This window comes from Bubalus kerabau, chromosome 4 (genome assembly GCF_029407905.1).
Source record: "Bubalus kerabau isolate K-KA32 ecotype Philippines breed swamp buffalo chromosome 4, PCC_UOA_SB_1v2, whole genome shotgun sequence".
Lineage (NCBI taxonomy): Eukaryota > Metazoa > Chordata > Mammalia > Artiodactyla > Bovidae > Bubalus > Bubalus kerabau.
In genome coordinates, this window is record NC_073627.1 from 76,202,332 (window position 1) to 76,220,482 (window position 18,151).

Below are 18,151 nucleotides of genomic sequence, written 5' to 3' on the forward strand. Positions count from 1 at the left end.
ATGAAAGGCTTGACAAAGTGAGGCCAAGGCATCAGCTCATTTCGGCATCATTCATCCTACGTGAGTGCCTACTTTGTGTCAGATTCCATGCTAGGATCGGAGACACTGATAAATAAGACCCAGGGGCTCCCCTCCAGGAGGTCCCAGTCTAGGGGACAAGGCAGGAGCACAGAGGCAGAGTCCTGCCTCATGGCAGAATGCAGTGGGGACCATGATGGTGCGTGTGGCATTGACACACAAGTGCTGTGGGGATCCAGTGGAGGTGCAGACAGAGGAAGTGAGGGTGTTGCATGGAGATCCTGGTGGGGAGTGTGGGGGGTTAGTCAAAGAAAGTCTTCTGACAACGCAGAGCTGACTTGGAGTGCCGGGTGGAGTCCTTGACGTAATTCTTAATTCCTGCCCTTAACTCTGGGGCAGGAAAAGGGAGATTAAACCCTTGCAGATGACCCCTCAGGAGCGACCCCTGGTCTTGTGTCACCTTCTGTCAATGAGTCTAATCACTTGGACCCTGTGCTGGGATATTCAGTGCTGCCTTTGCCCTCAGATTTCCACACTCGGAGCAGAGGGTATCACTAGGGGTGGTATCTGTCTCATCAACCATCAACTTTGACCTGGGGGGAGCAGCCAAGACCAACAATGAAAGAAACTTATGATTCATCCCAGGGACCAAGAGATGATGTCCAGCCAAATGGTTTTCTTTTTTTTTTTTTTTTTTTTTTTTTGCACATGTTCTTGGGCTGCTCAGTGAGAGATTGGGATCTGGGTTTTGTGGGCTTGGCAGCCATGACCATAACAAATTTCCAGAATTTTTGGAAAGTGTTTCAGCGCAGCAGGAAAGCTGAGCTATGGTGTTACAACTACTCAGCTGAGTGAGAATTTTTAGGTGATGGAAGAGGGTCTAGAGGTGAGAGCCAGGCTGGTGGGGACCCTGGGGCAGGTCCCTGGAAGGCCTGGGAGGCCTGGAAGGGCATCATCTCCTGGGCAGAGAAGGGTTGCTGGGGAATGAAGTTTCCCTTCTGGTGTCTGACAGGCTGCCAGGTGGGAAAGGGTGGGCATAGTTCTGTGTGGTCTCAGAGGGTAGAACTAAGTGAATGGGTGGATTTTGTAACGAGACAAATTCCCATTCAAAACAGAGGAGGGTTTCTAACCAGACAGGCTACCCAGCTCAACACAGAGAGTTGTTTTTTGTTTTTTTCTCTCCTGTCTTGGAAGTTGAATGCGATTTACGATGACCATTCTGGAAGTTTCGGAAAGGAAGGTGGCGCATGGTTTCCTAATCTCATGGAAAGGTTGCCTTGCTTCCTTAGTTATTCCGTGTGAAAACCTGGGGAGGATTTTGATCATCATAATTACCTTTGAACCCGAAGTTCATGAGTACCAGATTGCCTGTGGGGGATGAAGATTTAGGGGGTGGATTGGAACCAATCTGATGAAGCAGAGTGTTGGGCATTATCTCTTGGCTCTGTAGCCTGGCCACTGTCACCTCCCCAGGTTCTTGTCTGGAGAATCATGTGGGCCTCTGGATGGGTTTCCCAGGTGACTCAGTGGTAAAGAATTTGCCTGCAAAGCAGGAAACTCATGTTCAATGCCTGGGTGGGGAAGATCCGCTGGAGAAGGAAATGGCAACCTCTTCCCTGGGAAATTCCATGGACAGTCCATGTGGTCACAAAAGAGTTGGATACAACAACTAAACAATGACAACAGCTAATAAAGCACTACCGTCCCTAGCTGCCTGTCCCTTGGAGAGGGGACTTAGGAATGTGATGGATAAGCCTGCGGTTCTTCAAAGGGGCTCTGCCTGAGCTTAGGTAGGAAGTTTCTTCCGATTGCCCTGATTGGAGACCTCCAGGGATGCTCCGTTTAAATCCCAAGGTGATGGGAGATTTATGGTTCAGAGTAAACCAGAGCTAGCCTGGCCTTCTGGTAGATGTCCTGCTGGGGCTGCTCCCTCTTTTGGGAAAGAACATGTTCTCCAGTGCCCTGCAGAGGTCACCTGGCACAGGATGGGCCATGGACTGAATTGTGTCCCTTCCAAAATGTATGTATGAAGCTCTAACCCCCAGTGTGATGGTATTTGGACGGTGGGGCTCTAGGGAGCTAATTAGGTCATGAGGATGGGGCTCTCATGATGAGATTGGTGACCATATAGGAAAAGAGGAGAGAAACACAGAAAGAGAAAGACAGAGATCTCTGCTAAGTGGGGACGGGAGACAGGGCCCTCTGAAGCCAGTAACAGAGCCCTCATCAATAACCAAATCTGCCTGTGCTTTTTTTTTTTGGCTGCCCTGGGGCTTTTTTTTTTTTTGGCTGCCCTGGGGCTTTGTTGCTGAATGAGGTCTTTCTGTAGTTGCTGCGTGTGGGCTTCTCCTTGCATTGCAGAGCGTGGGCTTCTCCTTGCATTGCAGAGCGTGGGCTTCTTCTTGCATTGCAGAGCGTGGGCTTCTCCTTGCATTGCAGAGTGTGGGCTTCTCCGTGCATTGCAGAGCATGGACTTTAAGGACACACAGGCTCAGCAGCTGCAGACTGTGGGCTCTAGACCATGGGCTCAGTGGTTGTAGCATACGAGCTTAGCTGCTCTGTAGCATGGAATCTTCCCAGACCAGGTAAAACTGGTGTCCCCTGCATTGGCAATGAAATTCTTAACCACTGAGCCACCAAGGAAGTCCTGCCTACACTTTGATCTTGGACTTCCCGGGCTCTACAACTGTGACAAATGAATGTCTGCTGTTTAAACCACTGGCCTGTTATTTTGTTATGGCAGCCCTAGCTAAGACAAGAGGAGTTCTGTTTGAACCAGTCTTAGGCTTCAAAACCTCCTCATTGACACAAAGCTTATACATCTGACAACTGGATGATAAAATCATCCGCTGCAGTAAGTGCCATGTCTGAATACCTGGTGGATAATATCTGATTGTAGAACAAATGCTTGTTCTTACTTCAATATTACAAAATTAAAACCTCGTTACATAAATTATTACTCTTTTTTTTAAAGGTTTTTCCAATGTGGACCATTTTCAAAGTCTTCACTGAATTTGTTACAATATTATTCTGTTTCATGCTTTGATTTTTTGGCCATGAGGCATGTGGGATCTTAGTTGCTCTACCAGGGATCGAACCTGCACCCCCTGCATTGGAAGGCAGAGTCTTAATCACTGGGCTGCCTGGGAAGTCCTTATAAAGTAGTACTCTTTTTTTTTTTTTTTCCTTGAACATTTTAATCAAACTTTTTGGACCCCCATGTGCCCTTAAAAATACCCCAAACAGTTCTTACTTACATGGGTTATGTTAAAGTAGTACTCTTATAAAACTTCTCATGGGCTTCTCTCAATTTCTTGGTTTATCCAAGTATTAAAAATTAAAGGCAAATACTGTACCAGTGTTTATGCAACATCTCAGCATCCCCTCTCAGAAGGTTAATCCAGCCATTACCCCTAATTTGTTCTCAATTGAGCTTTCTACCCAATCTACCTAACTATCCGTCCCCCCACCAGCATCCTCTTGGGAGCTTTCCTCTGATTCTCCCGCACCATCACTGGGTTCTATACCCACAGGATTCCATCATTTCCCAAGGAACCAGCCATTCTTCCCAAATTCCTCTAAGTCTTTCTATGTCTTCAACTATGTCTATGTCTTCAACTCATTTTATTACCTGGACTGGTGGTTCCCCTATTATGTTTCCATTCTGTTCTGGGTTCATGTTTTAGACAGTACAGTCTATCAGGCTTTAGGTTCATGAACAAGAGAATTGAGATTAGATGGTCATGTGGTCAGAAAGTCCTCCATTTAGCACTTTAGGGAAGATGTCCCCTGTGATGGAGTTCAAGGGTTAGAGGAGGTTCGCCCTTATCCATGACTGTTGTGAGACAGCACTGTGATGATAAAGGGTGGTCATCAGGACCTATGTCTTCTTCCCCTTGTCTGTCACGGCTCCACTGAGAAATCTGAATTCCCATCACAGCAATGATACAGCAGAAAGGGGAACATCTGGGGATCTAGTCTGGTGGAAAGAGGGAGCGTTACAGCAATGCAGACTGCAGATCTGTACCAGCAAGAGCTCCTGGTGAAATATGGGCTCCTCTCGTGCCTTAACTTAATCCTTCCTTAACAGCAGCTATCAGTTATTGCCATCAACAGCCTCAGGAAGTGCTTAACTTGCACATGAGTGCTTAGTGAGTGCAGAGTAAGCCCTGGTGTCTTAGTCTGTTCAGGCTGCCATGACAAACTACCACAGACCAGATGGTTTAAAAAGCAAGCATTATGGCGGGCTTGGGGGGATAGGCAGGGAAGGAGAAGGTGAGAAGAAGTAAGAGAGAGTGGCACTGAAACATACACATTCCGATGTGTAAAACTATTAGGTTGGTGCAAAAGTAATTTCGGTTTTGCATTGTTGAACTTTGCCATTTGATATTGGAACCCATTCTTAAATAAATGTGGTTCTGTTATTCAAAAAAGAAGAAGAAAAGAACAAATTAAACCCAAAGTGAGGAACAAAATTAAAAAAAAAAACACATTAATTTCTCACCGTCCTGGAGGCTAGGTAGTTTGAGTTCAAGGTGCTGGCACATTCTGTCTGATGAGGGCTCACTTCTGGTTAATAGATGGCTGTCTTCTTGCTGTGTCCTCATGTGGAGGAAAGAGCAAGGAATTTCTCCAGGGTCTCTTTTATAAAGGCACTAATCCCATCCAGAGGACCCCACCCTCATGACTTAATTTTCTTCCCAAGGCCCCATCTCCTTGATGGTAATACCTTCACTTTGGGGGTTAGGATTTCAACATATGAATTTGGGAGGAACACAAACATTTGTCTATAGCTGGGGAATAAAAGGTGTAATTTTTGCTCTGGGAGGATTTAAAAGCATAACACACACATGCATTAAAACAGTATGATGTAGTAGCTCATGCTCCATGCCAGATTCTGCAAAGGAGAGCCTGGTTCTGGAGAGCTAGAGGGTTGGGGCAGTGTCAGCTTGAGAGAGCTGAACACCAGCTGACCCAAATGTTTAAACTGAGCACTCCTTTTCTTTTTAACTTTTTATATTGGAGTATAGCCAATTAACAGGGCTTCCTTGGTGGCCCAGTGTAAAGAATCTGCCTGTCAATGCTGGAGACATGGGTTTGATCCCTGGGTTGGGAAGATCCCCTGCAGAAGGCAATGGCAACCCACTCAAGTATTCTTGCCTGGGAAATCCCGTGGACAGAGGAACCTAGCAGGCTACAGTCCCTAGTGACTAAACAACAATAATAGCCAACTAACAATGTTGTGATAGTTTCAGGTGGACAACAAAGGGACTCAGCCATACATACACGTGTATCCTTTCTCCCTTGAACTCCGCTCCCATCCATGCTGCCACATAACATTGAGCAGAGTTCCCTTTGCTATAACAGTATAGGACCTTGCTGGTTATCCATTTTAGTACAGCAATGTGTACATGTACACCCCAAACTCCCTAACTATCCCTTCCTTACACCCTTCCCACCCAACCACTGCAACCATAAGTTCCTTCTCAAAGTCTGTGTGTTTCTGTTTTATAAATAAGCTCATTTGTGTCATTTCTTTTTAGATTGTACATATAAAGGCATCATATTTCTTCTTCTTTATCTGACTTACTTCAATCAGTATGACAGTCTCTAGGTTCATCCATGCTGCTATAAATGGCATTATTTCATTCTTTTTTTAAAAAATGTTTTATTTATTTATTTGACTGTGCTGGGTCTTCATTGCTGCAGTCTTTTTCTGTAGTGATGGAGAGTAGTGACTACTCTCTAACTGTGGTGCCCAGGCTTCTCAATACAGTGGCTTCTCTTGTTGCAGAGCAGGAGGGGCTCTAGGGCATGAGAGCTTCAGTAGTTGTGGCTCATGGGCTCTAGAGCACAGGGTTAATGGTTGTGATGCATGGGCTTAGTTGCTTTGTGGCATGTGGAATCTTCCTGGACCAGGGATCTAACCCATATCCCCTGCATTGGCAGGTGGATTTTTTTACCACTGAGCCACCTGGGAATCCCTATTTCATTCTTTTTTTTATGGCTGAGTGATATTCCATTGTATATATGTGCCACGTCTTCTCTATAGATTCCTCTGTCAGTGGAAATTTAGGCAGCTTCCAGGGCTTAGCTGCAATGAACATTGGGTTGCACCTCTTTTTAGATCACTTTGTTTCCAGCAAGTCTGTCCCTGAGTTTGCAATCAGAGAACAGTGTGCTCAGAGCCCATATCCCTTTATACCACAGATGACTGATACCATCATGCATCTTGGAATTTAAAGCACAATGCCCTCAACCTTCCCTTGGACACTGGCAGAAATAGCATGTACAGTGCCATCCTGTGCTTCCTGTGAGGCTGCCCTTCAGGACCGTGTTTGTTCTGTCATGTAATGTCCATGAAGAGGGCCTGTAGAGAGAGGTTTCCTGTCTTAGTCTAGAAGGAGAAGTACTTATCCTGAGGAATGAGTTTGTTTTCATCCGAAGGAGGCTGTGGATCTTAAAGTAATAAAAATCACTTTCAGGGAGGTAGTTAATGCAAACTGAGAGCTGCTATCATCCCCTTGTAGGATGTGTGAATTTGTAGGCAATTAACATGGGAACCTGGACACCTTCATGGTCCACCCACAGCAAGTGCATTGACTTCCTGGAAAGTGTTTTTTCTGCTGGTCTCATTTTTGCCTTCATTTAGCGTCTCCAACTTTTTCTTCCTTTACATTGTTCTCATCTCCTGTTATTTAAGAGTATTTCACGTATCCTCATAAACTGCCTTAATCCTTTTTTGGAACAAGGTAGGGTGTTAGGCCCAGTTTGGTCTTTTAAAGATAATTCTGGGGACTTCCCTGGTGGTCCAGTGGTTAATACTCTATATTTCCAACGCAGAGGGTTCAGGTCTGATCTCTGGTTGGGGAACTAAGATCCCACATGTGGCGAGGTGCTCCCAAAAGGAAAAAGCAATGATCTTACCTACTATATTCAGTGCTGCAAGTGCGTGTTGTCTTAAATATGTGAACGAGTTAATGAATGACAGAGACAAGGCAACTTGGAGGGGATCTTATTTGTGCAAAAAGAGATGGTTTTTCTGTTTTAGCTAAGTATCTAAAGGACATGGTAAATACGGAGTGACTGTCCAAGACCATGGCTCATGGAAGACGTAGGTATATAGGTATGTTATATTCAGATACACACTTCATGGTATCTACTGTATTGGCATCACAGCCTTCAGGGAGAATATTAGGATAGACAGGGTCATGCAGTACTTTATTCTGGTTAATGCCATGGACTCTGAAGCCAGCATGTCTGGGTTTGAGTCTCCCATTCTCTGTTACCAGCTATGTTGCCCAAGGCACCTGAACTTTCTCTACCTGACTTTCTTCATCTGAAAATGAGAGAAATAATTATACCTGCCTCATTGGGTTGTTCAGTTCAGTCACTCAGTCGTGTCCGCCTCTTTGCAACCCCATGGAGTACAGCATGCCAGGCTTCCCTGTCCATCACCAACTCCCAGAGCTTGCTCAAACTTGTGTCCATTGAACCAGTGATGCCATCCAACCATCTCACCCTCTATCATTCCCTTCTCCTCCTGCCCTCAATCTCTCCCAGCATCAGGGTCTTTTCCAATGACTCGGTTCTTCACATCAGGTGGCCAGAGTACTGGAGTTTCAAACTCAGCATCAGCCCTTCCAGTGAATATTCAGGATTGACTTCCTTTAGGTTGGACTGGTTGGATCTCCTTGCAGTCCAAGGGACTCTCAAGAGACTTCTCCAACACCACAGTTGAGAAGCATCAGTTCTTCAGCGCTCAGCTTTCTTTATAGTCCAGCTCTCACATCCATACATGACTACTGGAAAAACCATAGCTAGATAGTTTTGACTAGGTGGACCTTTGTTGGCAAAATAATGTCTCTGCTTTTTAATATGCTGTTTAGGTTGGTCATAGCTTTTCTTCCAAGGAGCAAGTGTCTTTTAATTTCATGGCTGCAGTCACCATCTGCCATGATTTTGAAGCCCCAAAAATAAAGTCTATCACTGTTTCCATTGTTTCTGCCTCTGTTTGCCATGAAGTGATGGGACCAGTTGCCATGATCTTAGTTTTTTGAATGTTGATTTTTAAGCCAACTTTTTCACTCTCCTCTTTCACTTTCATCAAGAGACTCTGTAGTTCTTTCCTGCTTTCTGCCATGAGGGTGGTGTCATCTGCATATCTGAGGTTATTGATATTTCTCCCAGCAATCTTGATTCCAGCTTGGGCTTCATCCAGCCTGGCATTTCGCATGATATACTCTGCATATAAGTTAAATAAGCAGGGTGACAATATACAGCTTTGACGTACTCCTTTTCCTATTTGGAACCAGTCTGTTGTTCCATGTCCAGTTCTAACTGTTGTTTCTTGACCTGCATACAGTTTTCTCAGGAGGCAAGTAAGGTGGTCTGGTATTCCCATCTCTTGAAGAATTTTCCACAGTTTGTTGTGATCAGACAGTCAAAGGCTTTGGTGTAGTCAATAAAGCAGAAATAGATGTTTTTCTTAAACTCTCTTGCTTTTTGTATGATTCAACAGATGTAGCAATTTAATCTCTGATTCCTCTGCCTTTTCTAAATCCAACTTGAACATCTGGAAGTTCATAGTTCATGTACTGTTGAAGCCTGGCTTGGAGAATTTTGAGCATTACTTGGCTAGTGTGTGAGATGAGTGCAATTGTGTGGTAGTTTGAACATTCTTTGGCATTGCCTTTCTTTGGGATTGGAATGGGTTGTTATGAGACTTAAATAAGCTAATATATATCTAAAGCATTTAGAAAAGTGCCTGGCACACATTAAACATGATAAAAGTAGGGGGAAGGGTGTAGGATGAATTGGGAGATTGGGACTCATACATATACACTATTGATACTATGTGTGAAATCAATAACTAGTGAGAACCGACTGTATAGCTCAAGGAACTCTACTCAGTGCTTTGTGGTGACCTAACTGGGAAGGAAATCCAAAAAGAGGGGATATATGTATACATATAGCTGATCCACTTTGCTGTGCAGTAGAAACTAACACAACATTGCAAAGCAACTATACTCCAATAAAAAGAAAAACGCAGTAAAAGTAGTAGCTATTATAATTGTTATTATAGTAATACTACCCTTCGTGGCTCAGATGGTAAAGAATCTGCCTGCAATACAGGAGACACAGGAGATGCAGATTCGATCCCTGGGTCAGGAAGATCCCCTGGAGAAGGGAATAGTAACTTCCCTTCTCCACTCCAGTATTCTTGCCTGGAGAACCCCATGGACAGAGGAGCCTGGTGGGTTAGTCTATGGGGTGGCAAAGAGTCAGGGATGACTGAGCGACTAATACACAATCAAAACACAGTATTACCGCTGCTGCTGCTGCTGCTAAGTCGCTTCAGAGTCCGACTCTGTGCGACTCTGTGCGACTCTGTGCAACCCCATAGACGGCAGCCCACCAGGCTCCCCCGTCCCTCGGATTCTCCAGGCAAGAACACTGGAGTGGGTTGCCATTTCCTTCTCCACTATTAGTATTATTACTCTTGCCTTTTCTTGGTTTTCTTTGCAGTCAGTTAAGCTTGATAATATAAACTGAGAGTCAGAAAAACTTGGCTTTAGCCCCATTTCCTCCACTAACACCCTGTAATCGTGGAAAAAAATTACTTTGCCATCTGAACCTTTGTACACTTATTTACAAAATGAGCAGGTTGGACTAGATCAATGTTTCTCAAACTTTGACCGTTACCTGCATTAACAAATACATTTCACATGACAAGTAGTTCACACATATATTCATAACTGAAATAATCTTAAATGTGTGATGAATACCGATGACTTTTTATTCTATTCTGTTCATTTAGCAAAAAATGGTCACAACCCATATGTTTCTTTTATGATCCACAAATGGGGTACAAACCTAAATCTGAAAAACAGTGGGCTAAAGGAGAGTTCTGCTGGTCTATGTGTCTTTCAAACATTCTATGACAAGAGTTATATTCTCTTCGGTATAAGGGCTTCCCTGAGGCCTCAAAGTAAAGAATCCACCTGCAAGGCAAGAGATGCAGGAGATGTGGGTTCGATCCCTAGGTCAGTGATATACCCTGGAAGAGGATATGGCAGCCCACTCCAGTATTCTTGCCTGGGAAATCCCATGGACAGAGGAACCTGGCAGGTTACAGCCCATGGGGTCGCAAAGAGTCGGACGCAACTGAGCATTTTAGTATATGGATTTTGAGAGAAAATTTCTGAGTTCAAGTCCAGACTGTGTCTCTGAATGTATCTGTAATCTTAAGGCAAATCATTTAACCTCTCAAATCCTCAGTTTCCTCTTCTATCAAATAGGATAACAATGGTACCTCCCCGCTAGGACTGTTGTGAAGATGAAATTAATTCATGCATGAAAACTCTTAGTGCCCGGCACATAGAAAGTGATCAATAAACATTAGATATGATTTTAGTTTTACTATCATCATCATCATCATTATTGGAACAAGCAGAGGGATTTTGCTGTTAGAATAGCAAAGGATTAGAAACCTCTTCATTTTGCCTGTTCGCCCAGTGCCTTTGTGTATAAACAGAGGGAACTAGGCATGTCCAGTGCCGTGGGAGGCGATGTGCTCAGAGCCCACACAGTTTCAATAAACTCACTGGGGTAGGAAGCCTGGAGACCCTGAGGGACCCTGGACTTGCAAAGGCAACGATGGGGTCAGGATGCCGAGAAACGGAACAGGGTCTGCAGCAGTGTGGGTGAGCCAGCTCTGCAGTGCCACTTGGGAGCTGAGCCTTGGAAGGGGTCTCAGGGGGATGCCGTGAACACCCTCCCTCCCAGGGCAGGAGCCTCCCCGCCGACTTCCGCACAGAGGAGGCAGCGTGCTCTTGAGGACAGCCATGGACAGAGCCACCACAGCTCCCGCTCTTACGGACAGGAGCCACAGTCCTGGTCACCCTCGACTGTCCCATACGCGCTGTTCCTCATTTCTCTGGCAGGAACAATTCACAATGAGGCTCTTCCCTCACCCTCATGAGTATGCTTCAGTGAGTTGAAAACACCAGGCTCCGCAAGCCTCATTCCTTCAACGGTCATTCATGATACCTGGTTTGCAGACCTCTGTGAGATGCCCCGGTCTTGCACATTATAAGTTACAGTTTGTGTGCCGGCTGCTCCCCTTCTAGGACTTCCCAGGTAGTGCTAGTGGTGAAGAACCTGCCTGCCAATGCAGGAGACATAAGAGACATGGATTTGATCCCTGGCTTGGGAAGATCCCCTGGAGAAGTATTTTTGCCTAGAGAATCCCATGGACAGAGGAGCCTGGTAGGCTCCAGTCCATGGGGTCGCAAAGAGTCAGACATGACTGAAGTGACTTAACATCATCTTGAGCATCCCCTTCTAGTACAAAAGAAAGCTCCTTCACGATAAGGCACTGTGCCTTGATTGTCTTTGCATTCCCAGTGCCTAGTGTAATACCCTGCACACATAGTAGGTGCTCATTTAATGTGTGGCCTAAACTGAACATCTCAATATAATGGCCATCCTCCCAACACGTGTGCATGCCCAGTTGTTCAGTCGTGGCTGACTCTTTGAGACCCCATGGACTGTAGCCTGCCAGGCTCCTCTGTCCATGGGATTTCCCAGGCAAGAATACTGGAGTGGGTTGTTATTTCCTTCTCTAGGGATTGAACCCATGTCTCTTGTGTCTCCTGCACTGGCAGATGGAGTCTTTACCACTAATGCCACCTGGGAATACCACAGGTTTTAGTGATAAGCAGAATTAGACACGGGACTGCTGGTGTGGTCTGGCCAGGACAGGGTGTGCTGGGCTGTGATCAATTTTGGTTTTGTTTTGGCCGTACCACATGGCATGTGGGATCTTAGTTCCTTGACCAGGGATCGAACCTGTGCCCCTTGTGGTGGAAGCTCAGATTCCTAACCCCTGGACTGCCAGGGAATTCCCAGATCACCTTTGACCTGGACCCTCTGTGTATGCTGATGTAGCCTAAATTTGCGTGAACCTTCCTGGCAGTGGCTCGCTGTAACACATGACACCACCCCCAAGTGATGGAGTGCTGGGCAGTCATGAAGAATCAGGTCCTCTGCCCACCCACCCCAAGCCCAGATTTCTCTAAAAATAAACACTGCCTCCTGAGGGCTCCTCCATCCCACATCAGTTCAACTGGCTTTTGGTGGCTTTGTTGTTGCCTTTATTTAAATGCAGATCTTGTTAGTGATCCCAGTTCAATGTCATCACGCTGCTTTCTGCCAAGCGTTGGAGCCTGTTGGATGAGTTTGAATCCGGAGTCAGACATCTGTCACTGAGCTCTGCCTTTCAGCAGTGTATCATCAGTCATTTCTGGGCCAGCATCCCAAGCTGCTCCCCTCCCTGCAGCCTGCCGCCACGTGGATGGCTCCCAGGAAGACAGGACCCAAGGCACGCCAGCCCAGGCGCATGAGCTGCTGTCCCGTGAGGTGAGGCAGGGAACACCTCACAGACCCCCACTGACCTTCAGCCTTAAACCTAAACCTTCCCCTCCCGAGAGACCACCTTTCTCCTGCATCACACCTTGGGCTTCCCACCTTCTCACGACATCAGGGCTCCCCTGGAAGTACTCCAGCCTCACCTTAGTTCCAGGGCAGAAGGATAAAAAGGGAGAAGAGATTTGACATCCTACAGCTCCACACAAGATTCCACTGGATGGGGGAGCTTTATGTCTCTCTGACTCTGATGGAGGCTAACCATCTCTGAGATGAGAAAAGTGGGCCCCTGGGAAGGTCACCTACAAATCTGACAATATGCTGTCTCGATCTTTAGTCAAATTGTTATAATAATTGGATGGGACAGGGCAGAGGACCTCTCTCAGCTACATCCCCTACAATCCTTCTTCTAGATGAAGTGCCAAATCCAGCCACTCCCTGTTTTTGTCAATAAAGTTTTATTGGCACACAGTTACACCCATTAATTTATGTCTTGTCTACAGATGCTTTTGTGTTACCAGGGCAGAGTTGAATGGTTATTTCAGAGACCAGGGGTTTCCCTGAAGGCTCAGCAGGAGACACAGGTTCAATACGTGGGTTGGAAAGATCCCCTGGAGAAGGAAATGACAACCCACTCCAGTCTTCTTGTCTGGGAAATCCCATGGACAGAGGAGCTTGGTGGGCTACAGTCCATGGGGTCGCAAGAGTCAGACACGACTGAGCACAGCAACAACAGAGATTAGATTGCCTGCAGAGCTAAAAATAATTACTCCCTGGCCCTTTACAGAAGTTTGCCAGCCCCTCCCGGGGCTTGTCCTGACCACTAGCAAACCTTTCATCGTTCGCTTCTGGGTTGTGCTTCATGGTTTTCAAAGAATTTTCACATATGCAATGTCATCTAATCCTTCAAACAATGAAGGACTCCAGAAAACAGTTCTCAGTATCTGGATGAGGAACCAAGCCCAGGGCAGTTGCCTGTGGACCCCTGCCAGGCAGCAGGAACCTGGACCAGGACAGCAGACATGGGTGAATCTGGGACTGCTCTCACCCCAGATGCCAGCTTGTGGCACCACCTACTGCTCAGCGTCCAAGTGCACAGGGGCTACAGGTGGACGGCCAGGGTACCGATCTTGGCTTTGCCATGTACTGTGTGACCTTGGGCAGGTTATTCAAGCTTCCTGAGTCTTAGTATCCTTGTCTATAGAATGGCAGTGGTAACACTCTCATTTTACAGTGCTGTGGTGAGGCTTATGTTAATCCATCTGTATAAACTGCTTACACTAGCCTACGGCATGTAGTTATGAGTAAATATCATCAGTTCTGTTAAATGATTGTGATCAAGAATAACACCCATCAACTGGGGAATTCCCTGGTGATCCAGTGTTTAAGACTTGAGCGGTCATTGCCCAGGGACCAGGTTCAATCCCTAGCCTGGGAACTAAGATCCCACAAGCCACAGGGTGTGGCCAAAAACCAACCAACCAACCAAAACAAACAAACAAAAAACTTCCCATCAACTGTACCACAATCCAGCCCTCATTTCACATGGTTCTGGAGAAGACTCCTGAGAGTCCCTTGGACAGCAAGGAGATCAAACCAGTCAATCCTAAAGGAAATCATCCCTGAATATTCATTGGATGGACTTCATTGAAACTCCAGTATTTTGGTCATCTGATGAGAACAGCTGACTCAATGGAAGAGTCCTTGATGCTGGGAAAGATTGAAGGCAGAAGGAGAAGAGGGCGTCAGAGGATGAGATGACTGGATGACATCACTGGTGCAATGGACATGAACTTGGGCAAACTTCAGGAGATGGTGAAGGACAGAGGCCTGGCATGCTGCAGTCCATGGGGTCCCAAAGAGTCAGACATGACTGGGCGACTGAACAACAGCAATACAGAAAGTATTGAGAGAGGCTTGTGAATTGTTTTGATTTCTCTCCCAGAAGCCAGGATTGGAGGAAACTTTAGAGGCACTGTAACACAGCAGCCAGGTCTTCCTAAGAAAAGAGCTTTTTTATTTAAGCAAATAAGCCTGCTTGAGTAAGGCTATTGCTTCCTTCTGCAGCTTTTAACCCCCTCTTCGTGGCTCAGTATTTGCGCCTGTGAAGCCTACCTTTCCGTCTGCTTTCTGGTTCTATCTTCTGCTGTGCGTGCCCTGAGTTATCACGTAGATCTCATCAGTAATTGATGACTAGGAGAGTGGTCTGGGATTGAAGCTGAGCCACTAGCTCTTGTTCTCTGCACTTTTGGAGAAAAGTTATAAACTCTGGGAATTTTTTGCAATGATTCTAGGCATTATGCCTCAACTGCCCCTGCCCAGGGGCTTGGAGCCCTCTGGCATCAAATCCAAAACAACAAACGCTTGTTTCGTGCCAACAGCATGCCTGAGTACTGTGTTAGACACAGCAGGATGTCAAGAGGAATGAGGAGAGGCCCTGGCTTATAGATCGTACCAACTGGAAGAGCAGATGTGCACAGATTAACTGTAAAACACAGCGTAGAGCAAAGAACAAAAGTTTTGGATGAGTTCAAATATCAGTTGATCATTTTTGAGTTGTGATCTGGGAAAATTATTTAAACCTCATTTTAAAAAAACATTACATTGGGGATAATAATGATCACTTGACTGCAGGCATGGAATTAAAAGACACTTGCTCCTTGGAAGAAAAGCAATGACCAACCTAAACTGCCTATTAAAAAGCAGAGACATTACTGCCAACAAAGGTCCGTATAGTTAAAGCCATGGTTTTTCCAGTAGTCATGTATGGATGTATATGGATGTGAAAGTTGGAACTTAAAGAAGGCTGAACACAGAAGAATTGATGCTTTTGAACTGTGGTGTTGGAGAAGACTCTTAAGAGTCTCTAGGACTGCAAGGAGATCAAACCAGTATATCCTAAAGGAAATCAGCCCTGAATATTCATTGGAAGGACTGATGCTGAAGCTGAAACTCCAATACTTTGGCCACCTGATGTGAACAACTGACTCATTGGAAAAGACCCGAATGCTGGGAAAGATTGAAGGCAGGAGGAGAAGGGGATGACAGAGGATGAGATGGCTGGAGGGCATCACTGACTCAATGAGTTTGAGCAAGCTCCAGGAGATGGTGAAGGACGAGGAAGCCTGGTGCACTGCAGTCCATGGGGTTGCAAAGAGTCCTTTGAGACTGAGCAACTAAACAACAACCAGTGTTATGAGGATTCAGTGAAATAACACATAAAGTGTCTTGCACGATTGATCCTGGTTTAGGGGCTCCCTGCTATTGTCTCTAAGAAATCCCTCAGAGCTGGGAAACTGAGTTTTTTGGCCCCAGCTGTCCTTCCAGCTGAGCAGCCCAGCATGGTCTGATGGCTGGCAGGCATCTCTGTGCTCCTTTGTGAGATCGTTTTGAGAGCAAACCAGAGGATGCAAGGAATTGCGGCAGCGTGTGTGCTCAGTCACTCAGTCGTGTATGACTCTCTGAGACTCCATGGACTGTAACCCGCCAGGCTCCTCTGTCCATGGGATTTCCTAGGCAAGAATACTGGAGTGGGTTGCCGTTTCCTCCTCCAAGCGATCTTCCCAACCCAAGGATCAAACCCCCATCTCCTGCACTGGTGGGTGGGTTCTTGCCCACTGAACCACCTGAGAAGCCTGTAATTAGGGCAGAGGGTGGGGTATGGCCTCTTTGTGTGTTCTTGGCTCGCCCTGCTGGGGTGGTCTCATTCCGTGGCCTTCCCTCCTTGGGAAATCCCTTAAGAGAGGCAGGTTGGGCTCTGCTCCAGCTTAGGGCACATGGGTGGCCTCTCCCAGTGATCCCTTACCACACTCCTCTCTGATGAGAGCATCACTCAGGGCTCAGCTGTCATTCTGGGGGCTACCTGGAGGCAGCTCTTCTTTTTCAAGATCTCCTCTCTATGTGGGATCTTTGGAATCTCCACCCCGACTTAGCACCTTCATGAACATGGAGGAGGGCAGCGAAGGTATCCGAAGTGACTTCTAGGAGGCGATGGTGCCAGTTCCGAGGGCGGAGAAGTCGGGAATCCTTCAGAGTCCTGGCCATGCTGAGTCACCCTGGGAGGGATTCCTTCTACAAAGTGCTTTGTTTCTCTTTCTTGCTGTTGTCAACGACGACGGGGTCTGGCCAGTTGTCCTCGGACTGACAGACTAATGTTTCAGCATATTATCTGCCAGCATTTTGGAAAAAACACGTCTTCCTGGGAGGAGTGGGGGAAAGGCATCTCTGGTTTTACTAATTAACACCTGTCTCCTGGCCATTAGCAGCCCTGGAGCCTGAATAAACAAGCAGATTGCCTCGGGGAAATCAATGCCCTTTCAGGATCTATAAAAAGCAGTGAGTGCCCTTTGGCTCCGAAATCTACTGCTTGACTCAGTGCAATGATTTCAAAGGAAAACGGCTGGTGTCCAGAAGTCCTAGTATGTTATTCAGCATTACTCAAAACAGGAGAAACCTTGACCATCCAACCTTAAGGGGATTGTTTCACCAAACGACTGTAAATCATAAAGGAATAGTACACAGCCATTCCAAATGATAACTATGAAGCAACACGGAGAAATGTTTATGAAATCGTGTGTCAAGGGAGAAAAGACTGCCCAGTTGCGTGTGTAGGCTCCAGTGCGATTGGGCAAGTAGATGTGTGCATGAAAGGAGAAAGGGTGGAAGGGAACTTGGAAGAACAACTGTGGTAGAGTGAGGCTTATTGGTACACATTCTTCTTTCCCAATTTCCTCTAATGTTGTTGGTGATTTAATAAAACCACCCTTTAAAAAAGCCACAGGAATCCTGTAACCCGGGGAACACAACACCCAGCTCCCAGCGTAGTTCTGACAGCCCTGGATTCACCAACATGCCCTTTTATTGTTGTTTAGTTGCTAAGTTGTATCTGACTCTTTTGCGACCCCATGGACTGTAGCCCACCAGTCTCCTCTGTCCATGAGATTTCCCAGGCAAGAACACTGGAGTGGGTTGCCATTTCCTTCTCCAGGGGATCTTCCTGAACCAGGGATCAAACCTGCGTCTCGTGCATTGGCAGGCAGGTTCTTTACTGCTGAGCTACCTGGGATGATTAGGACAGAAGAAAATTGTCTGCACAGGCCAGAGAGAGAAGCTGTGGCTCTGGGTGGGTTAGTTTGCATTGGGTTGGGCTCTTACTATCACGTCTAAGGACTGGCTAGCCCAGGGAGGGGCAGTCTCTTCCCAGCCAGGAAGAGATGTCAGAACATTGAAATATACAGAAAATTAAACACATAGACAAGACACAGCCTCCCGTGGGGAAGAGGAAGGACCTGGCTTCCTTGGTCTCAGCTCACATGCACCAGAGCAGTGTGGCCAGGGATGGGGGGCAGCACTGGTGGGGGGCACTCACATTCTAGGTTGGGCTCCATCTTCGGTCTCTCCTGGGCAAGTCAGCAGCCCCCCTTGGAGGACAGGTCTCCACACCATAGTCCAGCCCTTGGCTCTTGGTCTTAACACCACCACTAGCTGTATAGCCAGGGGTGGGAGGCCTTGCCCCCGGGAGCCTGGAAACCTGATCCTTTGGTTCATCAGTGATTATCAGCTGTTGGCTACCTAGAAAACCTATTCTACTCTTGAGGCTCTTTAGGGATTATATTGGGGTCTCCAGGTTGATCATGTCTGGACTAGACCTTTGACATATTACCAGCTTGGAAAAGTTCCCCCAATCCCATGACTGTACCCGCTT

General features: G+C 46.4%; 1 protein-coding gene across 1 annotated transcript in view; it reads left to right on the forward strand.

Annotated features, from left to right (window-relative positions):
• The window catches only part of SCARA5 (scavenger receptor class A member 5), a 133,760-nt gene that overhangs the window by 33,026 nt on the left and 82,583 nt on the right, over window positions 1–18,151 (forward strand). The gene's annotated exons all lie outside the window — the stretch shown is intronic.